This window comes from Thermobia domestica, chromosome 6 (assembly GCF_964235325.1).
Source record: "Thermobia domestica chromosome 6, izTheDome1.hap1.1, whole genome shotgun sequence".
NCBI classification, from domain to species: Eukaryota; Metazoa; Arthropoda; class Insecta; order Zygentoma; family Lepismatidae; genus Thermobia; species Thermobia domestica.
The window spans coordinates 244,738,106-244,751,645 of NC_137459.1; the positions used below are offsets into that span (position 1 = coordinate 244,738,106).

The following is a 13,540-nucleotide window of genomic DNA, read 5'->3' on the forward strand; positions in this document are numbered from 1 at the left end:
ATAACCATCCCCCTCCTGCGCTGTCCAACTTTGACCACATGCAGGGGAAAACGAAGGAAAAGGAGGGGTGTCATTTGCTTTGACGGCATTTCAGCAACAACCCCATCTGTTGCCAAAATAAGGAAACACTGCACTGCGATATCTTCGATTTGTCAAGGTCACTTGACTCCTTCCGACTCTTAAATCTTTCTACGTCACTTACGAATTTTTTCAGAAACGTTATAAAATCAAGAGTTCTGGCAACGACAAAAACATAGCAGGCTGGTGGTCATAAGACCTATTTGTTAGGGTTCGAATCCCGCTCAGGGCATGAATGTTGTGTGTTTTATAATGTCACTATTCCTCATTGCCCCGTTTCACCTACAGGGTAGAAGCATATGATGTTAACTCAAAAACAATACAATGCATTGTATTGTATTGTATTTATTTACTCCATTTGAAACCAAGATACATTTTGTATTTGGAGGGTTCAGACAGTCCTCTTTCTTGTTTCAAACACACTTAAAAAAAGGAAACATGTTACACTATTTAATGCACATTATTGCAAAGATAATCTGCTACGCTGTAATATACTTTATCCACCAGGAATCTCTTGAGTTTCTTTTTAAAAACATTTATATTTTCTTCATTTTTTATTTCTCTGGGCAGCTTATTGTAAATTTGTACTCCTATATGGCTTGGGCCTTCCTAAAATATTGTCTTCTTTCATTTTGCTGTCTGGTATTATAAACGTGACTTATGTGGGTTCCGTCTTTCAATTTTGCTGCAAAGATTGCAGTTTCGTATACATACATAGATGGTAGGGTAAGGATGTGGTGCTGTTTAAATTTACCTTTCCACGATGTTCTCATGTGTAGACCAAATATTATCCGTATTGCTTGCTTCTGTTTCATGAAAACTGCTTTGCTGCTTGAAGATTTGCCCCAGAAAATCATGCCGTAATTTAGTGTAGGGTGTATAAGCCCGTAGTATACTTGGATCAAAGCTTTAGTGTTTAACGTTTCTTTTAGTATCCTGAGTGGATAAAGTCTGGAATTTAATTTTACAATTATTTCTTTTAGGTGGGTTTCCCAAGTTAGATTTTCATTTATATTAATCCTAAAAATTTAATTTCATGGGTAAAATCTAATTTTAGATCAGTCGCTTTATTTTATTTTTTATTTATTTATTTATTTTATTTTATTTATTTATTTTTTTGTGTTGTTTATGCATAAGCAGTTACTTTCGAACCATTTTTTGGCTTGATCTAATACTCTATATGTGTTGTTCCCTAGCTCACTTATGGTTTCACCTTCCACAATTACGCTTGTGTCATCTGCATATAAAATTACTTTAAAATTCTTCAATATTCCAGGGAAATCATTTATATACAATAGGAATAGGATTGGACCTGATATTGAGCCCGGAGGCACGCCGTTGCGGACTTGTCTTGGGTTTGATAAATGTGTTTTTACATTCCCATTTTGTGTGGGTCACTTCAACTGCTTGCTTCCTACCCTGTAAATAGGTTTCCATCAGCTGTAACACTTTCCCCCTTATGCCATAATGCTAAAGTTTTCGTAAGAGTATTTTATGCTTTACGAGATCGAAAGATTTGCTTAAATCATAGAAAATGCCTAAAATTAGTATTTTATCATTTAGCCCTTTTAGCATGTTTTTATAAGCGTATATGTTGCCATAGTTGTGTTTTTCCCAGTTGCAAAACCGTGTTGTTCATGGTATAGTATCTGTTGTTTGTTCAAGAAATTTATTAGTCTCTTTTTAATTAGTTTCTCAAATATTTTATTTATTGGGTGTAAGAGTGATATCGGTCTGTAATTTTGTATCAGTGTTCTGTCTCCCTGTTTAAAGATTGGTTTTATTTTAGCCTCTTTTAATTTTGTTGGATATTTCTCTGTATTGAGACTTTCATGCTACTTATTTCGAATCTTTTGCCCAATTCTCATTACCAGTTTCCGTTCTTGACACACAGTCCAAAAGCCGAAAAATGAGTTCCTATCTGCGACACTGGCATACAAGTAATAACACTGAATACAGCCGATGAACTTAGTGTTGATTCTTATCTCTAGACAGTTTGTCGGTAGTACTTTCCGTTTCCGAGATCGAAAAAAAAAAAAAATGGCTTATTTAGTTTCCTGCCGACGTCACTGACAAACAGGTCGTAACCCTAAACATCATTTGTTCCCAGTATTTTTGATTATGGAGATATGACTGCGGACAGGTGAAGCGAAAGCAAAATATCCTAAAGAATATATTTTTAAAACAAGGACAAGTTAACTCTGCAAACTATATTATTACTTTTTTTTTTAACTATTATTATCAATTTGTTTCAAACCGCTAGACGTATAAAACCTGGAATTGGTTATATGGGAACTTCTTCCCACATACATCTGATTTATTGGCACTTCATTTTGGTATATGGGGCTCTTTTCTTAAGAGAATAGGAATTTGTCATTCACATGAACGATTTCAATGAGAATGCAAAATTTCTGCCATAGCAGGCCGAAATATTCCCTAGTGCATAAACATTTATAAACACGAATTATGTCACCGTATCTTCGAAAAATCCTTGCGTCTAGTAGCTAATTATATAAAACTTGGGAATATTTTAAGAATTGTCTATTCCCAATTTGTAAGATAGAAGTGTTTGGCAAACGTTAGGGGCATAAAATTCAATTCAAAAATTGATCTTCCGAAAGATTTCCAGCTCGAGGTCGATGAAGATAACAGGCCTCACACTACTATAGTCATTTCGATCGGATCTTTCCAATATTGTAAGCTTCCAGCTGAAATTAAGATTGGTCTGAGCGTTTTTGCTAAGTGTATGCGAGATGTACTTGAGGATTTGGAAAGCGAAAGTGTATTCTCGTATTTCAATGGCATTTTACTGGCATACGAACTAGATTATTTTAACTGTTTCGCAGTTTCTGCGTGATGAACCTAACACAAACTCATGTTCGCTTTTATATATACAAGACTTCATGATTACATAATGTAATGACACTCAGTTCGGGAAATACTGGAATGTCTACAATATGAACATCTTCCTATGATAGCATTTTATTCAAAACTATGCATTACAGATACACGGAGAAAAAGCTGGAGTTTTGTTTAAGTAGTACATATGTTTATATGGATGCGTGCCTAAGTATATTACACATTTCAGACCATCCCAGAGATATGGAAACACGGATTGAAATATTGCTTAAAACGACTTATTTGCAGGAACTTTTTCTCATGACTGTTACTTCTCTTTGCTTCTACATTTCAGCAAGCTTTTGGCAGTCGTAATTTCAAGCAATGTTGCCAACGTTTCCAAATCTCCCACATGGTTTGATAGAAAATTGTTGTAAACGGCATTATGATCTTCGTGTCCATTAAACACCTGCTTGAATGCATATGATAAAGCGCTTTTTCGAATAAGCCATTTCGAAAATAAGCCCAATTTTCAATCCCTTCTAACTTTTATTTTTTTTTTAAATACATCATATGATTTTAGTATTTTGGATCTGCATTAACCCGTCCATCTCATTTAGGTTATTACTGTTGTAGAACCCTCCAAAATTTGGATGTTTGTAATACTGTGCCGTTCTTAGTTTGTAATGAATAATACGTCTGGTACTGCAAATTTGTTTTAATATGTAGATTTGCAGTATTCAATAATCTGGATCAGTGTCATTAAAATATATATATATAATTACTTATTGAGCGTATTTTTAAGCCTATCTGCAATAATAATAATAATAATGCACTGGCTCACCTATGATGCTCCTTCAGTACGTATGTTTTCAGTCAATATTTCAATTCAACTAGTGGTCCATCTTCCTCAGGGCAAAGGTTTAAATTACTTTTTTACACAATCTCCTAAAAAACAAGATAAAACTAGTTGAGTTGATTTAAATAGTAATACGTTAAGAGCTCTTAACTATTAAGATACAAATTGTTCATGAATACCTTATATAAGAACGCATAATAAGCCTAATATAAAACTTTTCTTTACTACGTATCACTGTTAGTCACAACTATGTGAAGATATGCATAGAAAAATAATTTAAGCCTTTCCCCTGAGAAAGATTGATCGCTAGTTCAATTAAAATATTGGTTTAAAAAAGTATAAAACGAGCATTACAGACTGAATCAGTAAAAATACTGGATTGGCAACAATGTTAATCTGGTAGTATTGCCTAGTATGTCAAACAACTGCATCGTAAAAAATCGATATTTGCATCGTATTGAAGTTTCAATCTCTTTTAATCAATTACTTTAAAAGTTAGAACGGCGTATCAAGATGACTGTCCACCCTATATATAAGTGTACTTTATAATGCACTACATTCCATAGCCACCACATACATTACTTTTATAACCTTTAATTCGTACCGCATGTGTTTCATCAATAGAACAACAAATCTTTACAAAATAAATAGTTTCTCATAGCGAGGATTCGAATCAGAGTTGCTGGAATTCTTCACACTCCAAAAAACACCCACTGGATATTTTGGGCACACCCTATCTATATATACAGGGGAAAGAGAAAAACATCTAAAAACACTTCATACAGGACACGTAAGTTTGGCCCTCCACTGTACAACACGTGTTGCGGTTGCCGATAGTTTTTTGTTTTCAATGTGTCATGTGAACCTTCCTCTTCCGTCAGCAGTCACCAGTTCACCTGTGTGTCGTGGTGTGAAAGTGGTGCAGTAAAATGGGCGACCTGACAGGCATGATCGTTGATGCCCGTCTGGTTGGAGCTTCAGTGGTGAACATTGTGGGAGTATCGAAAGGCACTGCCCAATGTCACGAGGGCATACACAATTCAAGGGCAAACAACGTCTGCAAAGCACAACAGTGGTCGAAAGACAATCCTGTCAGATAGGGACCGGAGGGCATTAACACGGATTGTAGCAGCTGAAAAGAAGACCACTGCAATGAAAATTACGTCTGAACTCAATTTCGGCCTACAGAATCCGGTTTCATCATAAACAGTGCGACGGGAACTTCATAAAATGAAAATTCATGGCAGGGCCGCTATCGCCAAGCCCCTGGTCACAGCAGTAAATGCGAAGAGGCGTATCCAGTTGTGCAAGAACCACAAGGCGTGGCAGGGTTTGAAAAAACCCGGGCTTTTTTGAAAAAGCCCAACCCACCTGGGCCCATATGGGTTTTTTCGGGTATTTTCGGGTTTAATTGGTTTTTTTCGGGTTTAATCGGGTTTTTTCGAAATATTTCAATGTCTTTGGGGTAAAAGTGTTAAAATGTTATTTATATTTGTGATTTATGTTTCAAGATTGTCATTGTCACAACTTGCAACAATTTTCTATTCACTACTGTTTTGAAAAAATGGCCGCCATTTTGAAATTTTACATTCGATCGCCGAGAAAATCAATAAAGCAAATTTAGTATATCTTGTATTTCCACCGTGAAAATTTCAACTTAAAAGACTGAACATTGCGCTTCGTAGCGTAGATACTCGCTGTTTTGAAAAAATGGCCGCCATTTTGATATTTTTCGTTGGTATGCCGCCAAAATCTATACAGGAAATTTAGATTGTCTCTTCTTGTACTGTGAAAATTTTAACTTAAAAGACCGAAAGTTGTACCCTGTAGTGTGTATGGTAGAGGCAAACGAGTTGAGTTGATTTTGTGTTTAACGTCCCTTTTAGCAGCGAGGCTATATTACACGGGACCTACTGATTAAAGTGGCATCCGAACCACATGATCTCCCGGAAGCAAACCCGGGTCACCCACGCCGAAGACGCGTACACTAACCGCTTAGCCATGAAGTAGCTCGGCAAACAAACGAACAAATGTAGATCAAGTCATCCAGAAGCCTGACTGACATTCGCCAAATATGAATACAAAAGAGGTCTATTAATTTAAAACAAAGATACAATTCATGTTGTATGAAATAAATAAATGTTTCAAAATGTCTTATATGAAATTAACATCTTCCAGCGTAAATAAACCTGTCATATTTTCTCCATGAGAATACGGGACACCTCAGATCCCCCCCCCCTCAACTTTCCAACACAATGAATTGAACTATAGTCTGGTTATGAACAAAAGTATAATAGGCCGCGGTGGCTCAGTGGTAGAGCGTTCACCCTTGGTGCATGGGGTCCCTAGTTCGATCCCAGCTCGCGCCAAGTGAGCTTTGTGGTGGACAAACACCGTGTGCGTGGGTTTTCTTGGGATTCTCACATTTCCTTCCACTTTCTTCATTCCGTCATTTCATTCATTTCTCATCATCACCATCACCTTAAGCATAGCAGGCATAACCGTGAGACTAAAAGTAAAAGATTTCATTTTTTTTTCAAGAATATAATAGGCGAAAGTTCACTAAGCAGCAGCTGTTTTTCTCTCTTGGTACCCTGCAATTAATTGTACAGACTGAAGATGCCTAAAAACTTAAGATGTGCTATAAAAATGCTTTACAGGAAAACAATATGCAAATTATTTAAATCAGTGATACAACCTACCTTTAATATTCTTCGCGCGTTTAGCAATATTTATTTACATAGATTTACTTGCCAAAATTACGTTCGTCAGTTTAATCTGATGAAAAGCTGATTTTTCTCCCTGTGTCGTGTGAAATTGTCAGAACCAGATTTATATTTTTCTAAGACCTGGACCAAAGCACAATTCTGAGCCCCTAGCCCCTGAAAAAGATTATATTTCTTGTTAACTTACCTAATGTGTTGCTGGAGAAAAGGTCAGCCATCTTTCCTGTGTTTGTAAATGTAGAAACACTCAAAGCCATCTTTTTTAATATTCCGGAGAGTATCCGAGTTTCCATCAAGTTCACTGGAAAAAGTAGCATTGCAAATTTCGCTCGCTATCAAGTCGAACACGGTGGTGTAATAACTTCCTCAAAACTGTTACATGCAACAGCGTACTGTACATTCACAAATTACAGGATTCCTAGCCAATGTCAGAATTTTTTGTTTTCACTTTTCGAATAAGCTGATATTGATAGCAGAAATGGAACAGAGTTAAAATACGGGACATTTCCCTTTCCCGACTAAATTTACGGGGACGCGGGACACTCGGGCCCAAAAACGGGACTGTTCCGTTTTTTACGGGACGTATGCCATGCTTAAGCGTAAAATAAATAGTTTTATTATTGAAGTATTCATTTCCGATCCTTCTGCGTTTAATTCTCGAGCACTTCTTTCACGGCGTGTACATCAAAACTTCCACTAGTACGGAAATTTGAACTCAGCACTTGAAATAGTAAGCGTTACATAGTCTTCGGAACCCCGAGCATTAACCTTCTTAAATTTGACAAGAATTTTTATGCTATTGCTGGTGTTGATTTCTACAGAATGCTTATTTGAAGAGTAGCAACAAATGACTGAACTGTTATGGTTCAACCAAATTTTAGTTGAAAAAAACTTGTGTTTTACATCAAAAGTAAGAAATAATACTAATAGTTTTACTAATGTATTTACATATGTACTATTAGTACCGGCACCTATGACCTTAAACTCGTCAAACGTATGAGTGATTTCGTCCCTCGGTGTCGTTGAGTCGACGAGCACACTATGCACGGAAAATATTTTCTAAAGTACAAAATTGCTTCTTTTACTTCAAAAGGCTATAACCATAATCCATACATTAATTTGTTCTATAACTATCTCAAGCTGTTTTTTTTTTTTTTTTTTTCAACTCATTTAGCGCATTCAGAGCTTTATAAAGGTTTTATGTTGAATGTTGTTGTATATCTTAACGTGAAAGCCTCTAATTCGCCCAAGGAAAGTCTAAAATCTGATAAAAATCACTTACAATGTGATCACCTCAGTTGTACCAATAATATACTAACAAATAGGTCAAAAACCCAGGTGGGTTTTAAAGTGGGTTTTTTCAGGTGGGTCCAACCCGAAAAAACCCACCGGGTTTTTTCGGGCTGGGCCCATTTGGGCAAACCCTGAGGCGTGGACTCATGAGCAGTGGAAACACGTAATGTGTTCCGATGACTCGACCTTCACCTTGTTTACAACAACCGGTCGTGTTTACATATGGAGAACACCGTCGCAGGGCTATGATACACAGTCTGCTTCCAACTGTAAAGCATGGAGGTGGTTCTGTTAGTATGGGCAGTGATATCGTAGTTTTCTGCTGGTCCCAACATAGCCCTGCATGGAATGATGAATGCTAAGGCGTATGAGGTTATTATGGGGGACCAGGTTCTACCCATGACCCAAATATTGTTTTCTGATGGTGACGGTATCTACCAAGATGATTTGGCACCCTGTCACGCTGCAAAAACGGTGAAATTATGGTTTGGGAAGCATGACCACGAGCTATCACACCTCCCTGGGTCCTACAATCACCAGATCTGATCATCATTGAGCCATTGTGGTCTGAGTTAGAAAAGCGTGTTCGGTGTGTTCGGTCTCACTACCCTCCATCTGCATCCCTTAAGGAACTGGAGCATGTTTTGGAGGAACAATGGTACAAAAATCCCCACACCACGATTCAGGAGCTGTATACGTCCATTCCACGTAGGATCCAAGCTATTTTGGACGCAAAAGGAGGCCCCACACCATACTAGCTTTAATTTTCACACTTTCGCAAACGTTTTAAATTCTTTTGTCCAGCCCCTATGAGGCTCCAAAAATATACTTCAAAACTCGGATTGAAATAATAACCTTAATGTGATTATATTACTTTCTTCAATCGTGCTTCTTAGTACATCCCACGTTTCAGAATTGTCTTAAAATAAGTATGTATCAAGAGGAGTTTTCCAAACATCAATGTCAATTACAAAAAACGTGCTATGCTATTTTATAAAAAAGAAGTATGTATACTGATTTCAAAAGAGGAATATATCAGTAACAAAAATATATGCACATCTTGCCTCTAATATAAGTAATAACGTAGATATATGTAGTGCAAAGTTTAGTCTTAACCACGCATCACCCCATAAGGAACCCATGAAAAAGTCCAAGCGATACTTTAAGACAATGTCTAAAGTGTGATTATGTGTAAACATGCAAGTATTCGAAGGCTGTTCTTAACACAAGGGATTGCTTTTATGCCATATTAAGTGTGTCTGCATTATTCTCGTTTATTCGCATACCAACCGTCGCTCACGCGTCTGCTTTCTACCACTGCATTCCCGTGCACGGCCCCTACTGCTATTTTATCGACCTTTGCCCTGACTTGGTTAGACAGCATTCTCACTTTTTAGAGGCTATCTAGCACAAGTTGGTTAGTGTTTTTTTCACTGTACTTTTTATATCCGAACACGTATTTATACCCTTAACGCTTAAGTTTCCCTAAAGTGAAACTCCACCCTTAAATACATTTCTGCCCCTAAAAAACAATTACTACAATAGTACGGCTTCATTTCGTGATAAAATGAAGTGAAGAAATAATAAATTTCACTATGTACCCACGAAACAAGACAGCACGGGATAAAAATATGTATACAAAGTGGATCATTTGTCTTGATACTCTTTTCTCACTCTTAAAACTCTGTGCTAATAAATAAAAATAAAAACGTCTTTTTCAAAGGACTTCTATTTCGGAAAAGTGCTCTGATAAGCATCATATCGAATTATGTAGATGGTTTTCAATAAACGTAAACATTATAATGCCGTTTACAGTAATTTGGTATCTCGTACCATTCGGGTATGAAATAATACTATAAAATTTCATATGTTGTTTAAAATGGTGCTTTTGTGGAAGCCTTTTCAAACAATTTTTGATTTACTTTTCTTCTACAACATTACAACAATACTTTTTGGTAGGTGTAATTGCAATAAGTTCTCGGAATTACGTAATTTTAAGCAGCGTCACAAATTTTATCAATATTTACCGTATCTCCAGAACGGTTAGATATCAGGTTGTCGTAAACGGTATTATGATCTCCACGTCTATTAAAAACAATTAATGTAATTGGATGATGCCCCTGTCTAAGGAGATTTTCGAAGGGTTTTTGAAAAGAAGTCACATTTTCAATACATTATAACTGCTCGTATTCACTCGAAATCTGTCATATAATGATTATAATATTAGACACTAAAGTATTTTGAGCATGCAATTCCCATCTGTCTCATTTGCGATATTACTGCTGTAGAAGCCACCAAAATTTCAAAGTTTGTGAAACTGCGTCCTTAGTTCTCAACACTGAATAATAAATGCAATATTGTAAGTTTTCACTTTACATGTAGATATGGAATAAGCTGGCGTAGTGCAATTTGAAAAAATACAGCTTTATGTTGGGTGGGCAACATTGTTAACTTTGTGGTATCACAGAGTATGCTAAATAATGTCCCACTGCCGATATTTGAATGGTACAAAATTTCAGCATTATTTGCCCATTAGTTTAAAATTTACAAAGGCAGATCAAAATAAATGGTCCAACCTGTATATTTTTTGGAATCAAGTATAACAATTTTTTTCGCGCACGATCAAATTCGCCGTAACAGTGTTCAACTGTATTCTTGAATGAAAAGCAATGTCACTATATTTCTTTTGCTTATGCAGTACATACTCGCGTATTAGTACAAACAATAAAATGTTACACACAGAGCAAAAAAAATCAATGAGTGGACCGAGACTTGAACCTGGGATCTTGGACATCTCGTGGACCACTACGCTACCTAGTCCGCTCACTGAATACACTTTCTCAGTCTTGAAGTCTGCGTTCTTTCACTCAGGGCACACAGCTTGTACAGCAACTACGTGAGGTGCTTGGAAATTCTAGTGTCCACATTCAGAACTCCCTTGGCAGTTATAATATATTAATAAGTGTACAAAACAACCGTTTGTTAACATATTCGAAAAGGTTCTAGACACCCCTCCCCCCCCCATATAAGTTACTAGCTAGGTTGGTTCCTTTCTGTACTAAAGTTTAACATTTAATTCACACAGTATTACCGAGCGCGCATTAGCGAGTGAAGGCGGCTTAAAGCCCAGCAGGGCACGTTTTCTGTCTTTATCACAGCTCAATGGGAAGGTATCACAGCTGTGTTCTAGCACCTTGCCCATATATTCCTCTATAAGTGCGATATCTTTCTTAAACATCAGTTAACTATAAATCGAAAAAGAAAATTATCTAAGATATAGATATATATTTGTCAACGTCACACTAGAATAATTAGATACAAATAAAAAAAAAAAAAAAGGTTTCCAGCAAAAAGGAAGCAAATTCTTCTATTTTGTTAATTATTAATGCACAAATGAGACTTTCCTTTTGTAATAATTTAAACTGAAGACGCTACAAACGCTTCACTTAAAAATGGAAATACCCAAAGGTCTACTTCTCTTCTCTCCACACTACACCTGAACAATTACATACATAAAAAAGAAAAATTGTTGCAATAAAAAGGAAACCAAATCATCTCATATAATTACAAATGCAAAATCAGACTTTTCTTTTGTAACACCATAATTTGTTAAAAACCTGGAAGTGTTACTAAGTACTGTATCGAAAAGTAACTATCAACATGTATGATTAACAGGAATAAAAATGGAAGATGATGTACAAAAAAGGACAATTTCTTACACTACAATACTTGTTGAATACACAGAGAAAAAAGTATACATGTACAGTTCGTATCTGATGAATAAACGAAGCTTTCCTCGACCACCCCCCAATAGTTTCTACACAGTATTGCGGTGCATTTTCTCGTTGCGGCAAACCAATATTTTCTGAATTCAGCCATGTTCCCGGCAGCTTTACCACCCTGTTTGACATTTTTCTTCACAAGTGCCCAATACTGTTCAATAGGTCGGAGCTGAGGGCAGTTTGGTGGATTCACATGTTTTGCAACAAAATCCACTTTGTGTTTAATGTACTAGTTTAGCGTAGTGGGCAGTCGCCAAATCCGGCCAAAACAATGGGGAAACACTGTGCTTTTTATAAAAAGGGAGCAATCTTTTCTGTAGACATTCCTTTTCATATATTTCGGCATTAATAGCTCCCTGTCACAATAGAAAATTCCAGATCGTAAGCCGCACGAACAAATTGCCTGCCACACGAGTACTTTTGGTCCAAATTTGTCCACTGAAACACATTTGACCGAGCCATCCACATCTTCATCTTTGACTTTGTATAATATTGAGGGCCAGGAAGTGTTGTAAAGTCCTCCTTCACGTAAGTTTCATCGTCCATCAAAACACATTGTCCTTCCCTGCTCACAATTCGTTCACACAATTTGCGAGCTCGTGATTGTGCTCTCAATTTCTGCTTTGATGATTGTTTCGCTATTTTTTTGCTTTCTGTAGGTTTTCAAATTATTCCTAGTTTTAATTCTTTGAATCATTGCGATCGTAGTACCTGCCTTTTTCGCTAATTCGCGAATAGATAATGAAGGATTTTGTTTGATTAACCTTCCCACTTTCTGGTCCAGTTTTGGGTTACGTGCACCCTTTTTTTCGACCCGATCCCGGCAAATCTGTATAAGTAAAATGATTACCAAAATTTTCAATAATAGCTTTCACACTTGCATGATGCACTTTCACCTGTTTTGCTACTGTATCTGATTGTAGGTGACTTTGGGAACACCATATGTGCACAATTTTGCACTTCACTTTCCTCGGAATTCGTCCCATAGCCTCTGCAACTCCTCACACGGCATTCAACACGCTACAGCAGCTAAGTACAACTTGCCAACTAATCCGCACACTGCATGGACTCACTTTCAGCTGCCTGGCCCGTGCCTACCAGCGCCACCAATGTTGATAGTTATTTTTCGATACAGTCCTTATATTTGTTTTGCTGGTTCCACCATTTTGAAGTCATTAATCTCGTTCCTGAATGTTCCTTCGCTTGTAGAAACGGTAGACCTTTATTAATTGTATTTCCCTATTGACATCCGTTTCGAAGTTTAGACAATATCACTCGTAAAATCTGAAGACTCATCAATTTCTGAAGAGCTGGATGGACAGTTAGCTAAGTCTCTAATTCACCAAAATCATCTAGTAAGAAATTCCTCTTCGCTGCTTTTCTTTCTTTTTAAAATTATCTCTGGCTCTTGATCTTGAAGTACTATCTCAGTGGTTTGAAGGAAACTAAAGGAACTTTTGGTCAGAATGGCTGGCGCAAGGATTTAAATTCTGAATGTAATTGGGGATTTTATACCTATTCTATATTATATAAAACTAATATCGATTACCCGCTTCGCTGAGTTAAAAAGTAAATTTAAATGCACAACTCCGTATCTCATCTCCGTAAAATATGCTGTTTTCTTTTTCAGTGCCATCGATTTAAACGGCATCGAAACTGTCACCGTTCATCTCAGCGACCCCGAGAACTGTGGATGTGACAATAAAATATTGTTACTTGTAATCAGTTCTATGTATTTCCCCTTCCCCAAGTTACGGGGTCGGAAGTGTCACTGTTCATCTCAGTGATCCCGAAAACTATAGATTCGACACTAATATCGGTCGTTTTCGATCAATTATAAATGTTCGTCCCCCTCCTTCCTCCCATAAGATGCATCATCAAACTGATATGACTAAACCATCTCAGGTCTGAAACTGATCTATACTAAAATTTTCATCGAGATCAGTCTGATGGTTGAAGAGTGA

General features: G+C 36.9%; 1 protein-coding gene across 12 annotated transcripts in view; it reads right to left on the reverse strand.

Moving 5' to 3' along the window:
- The window catches only part of Hr78 (Hormone-receptor-like in 78), a 240,782-nt gene that overhangs the window by 208,039 nt on the left and 19,203 nt on the right, over nucleotides 1-13,540 (reverse strand). For 10 of the 12 annotated variants that reach the window (XM_081762697.1, XM_081762698.1, XM_081762696.1 and 7 more), the window contains exon 2: nucleotides 3,761-3,864. The exons of the other annotated variants lie outside the window; for them this stretch is intronic. The gene's annotated coding sequence lies outside the window, so the exon portion shown is untranslated. The remainder of the gene's footprint in view (nucleotides 1-3,760; nucleotides 3,865-13,540) is intronic. 12 annotated transcript variants of the gene reach the window in all.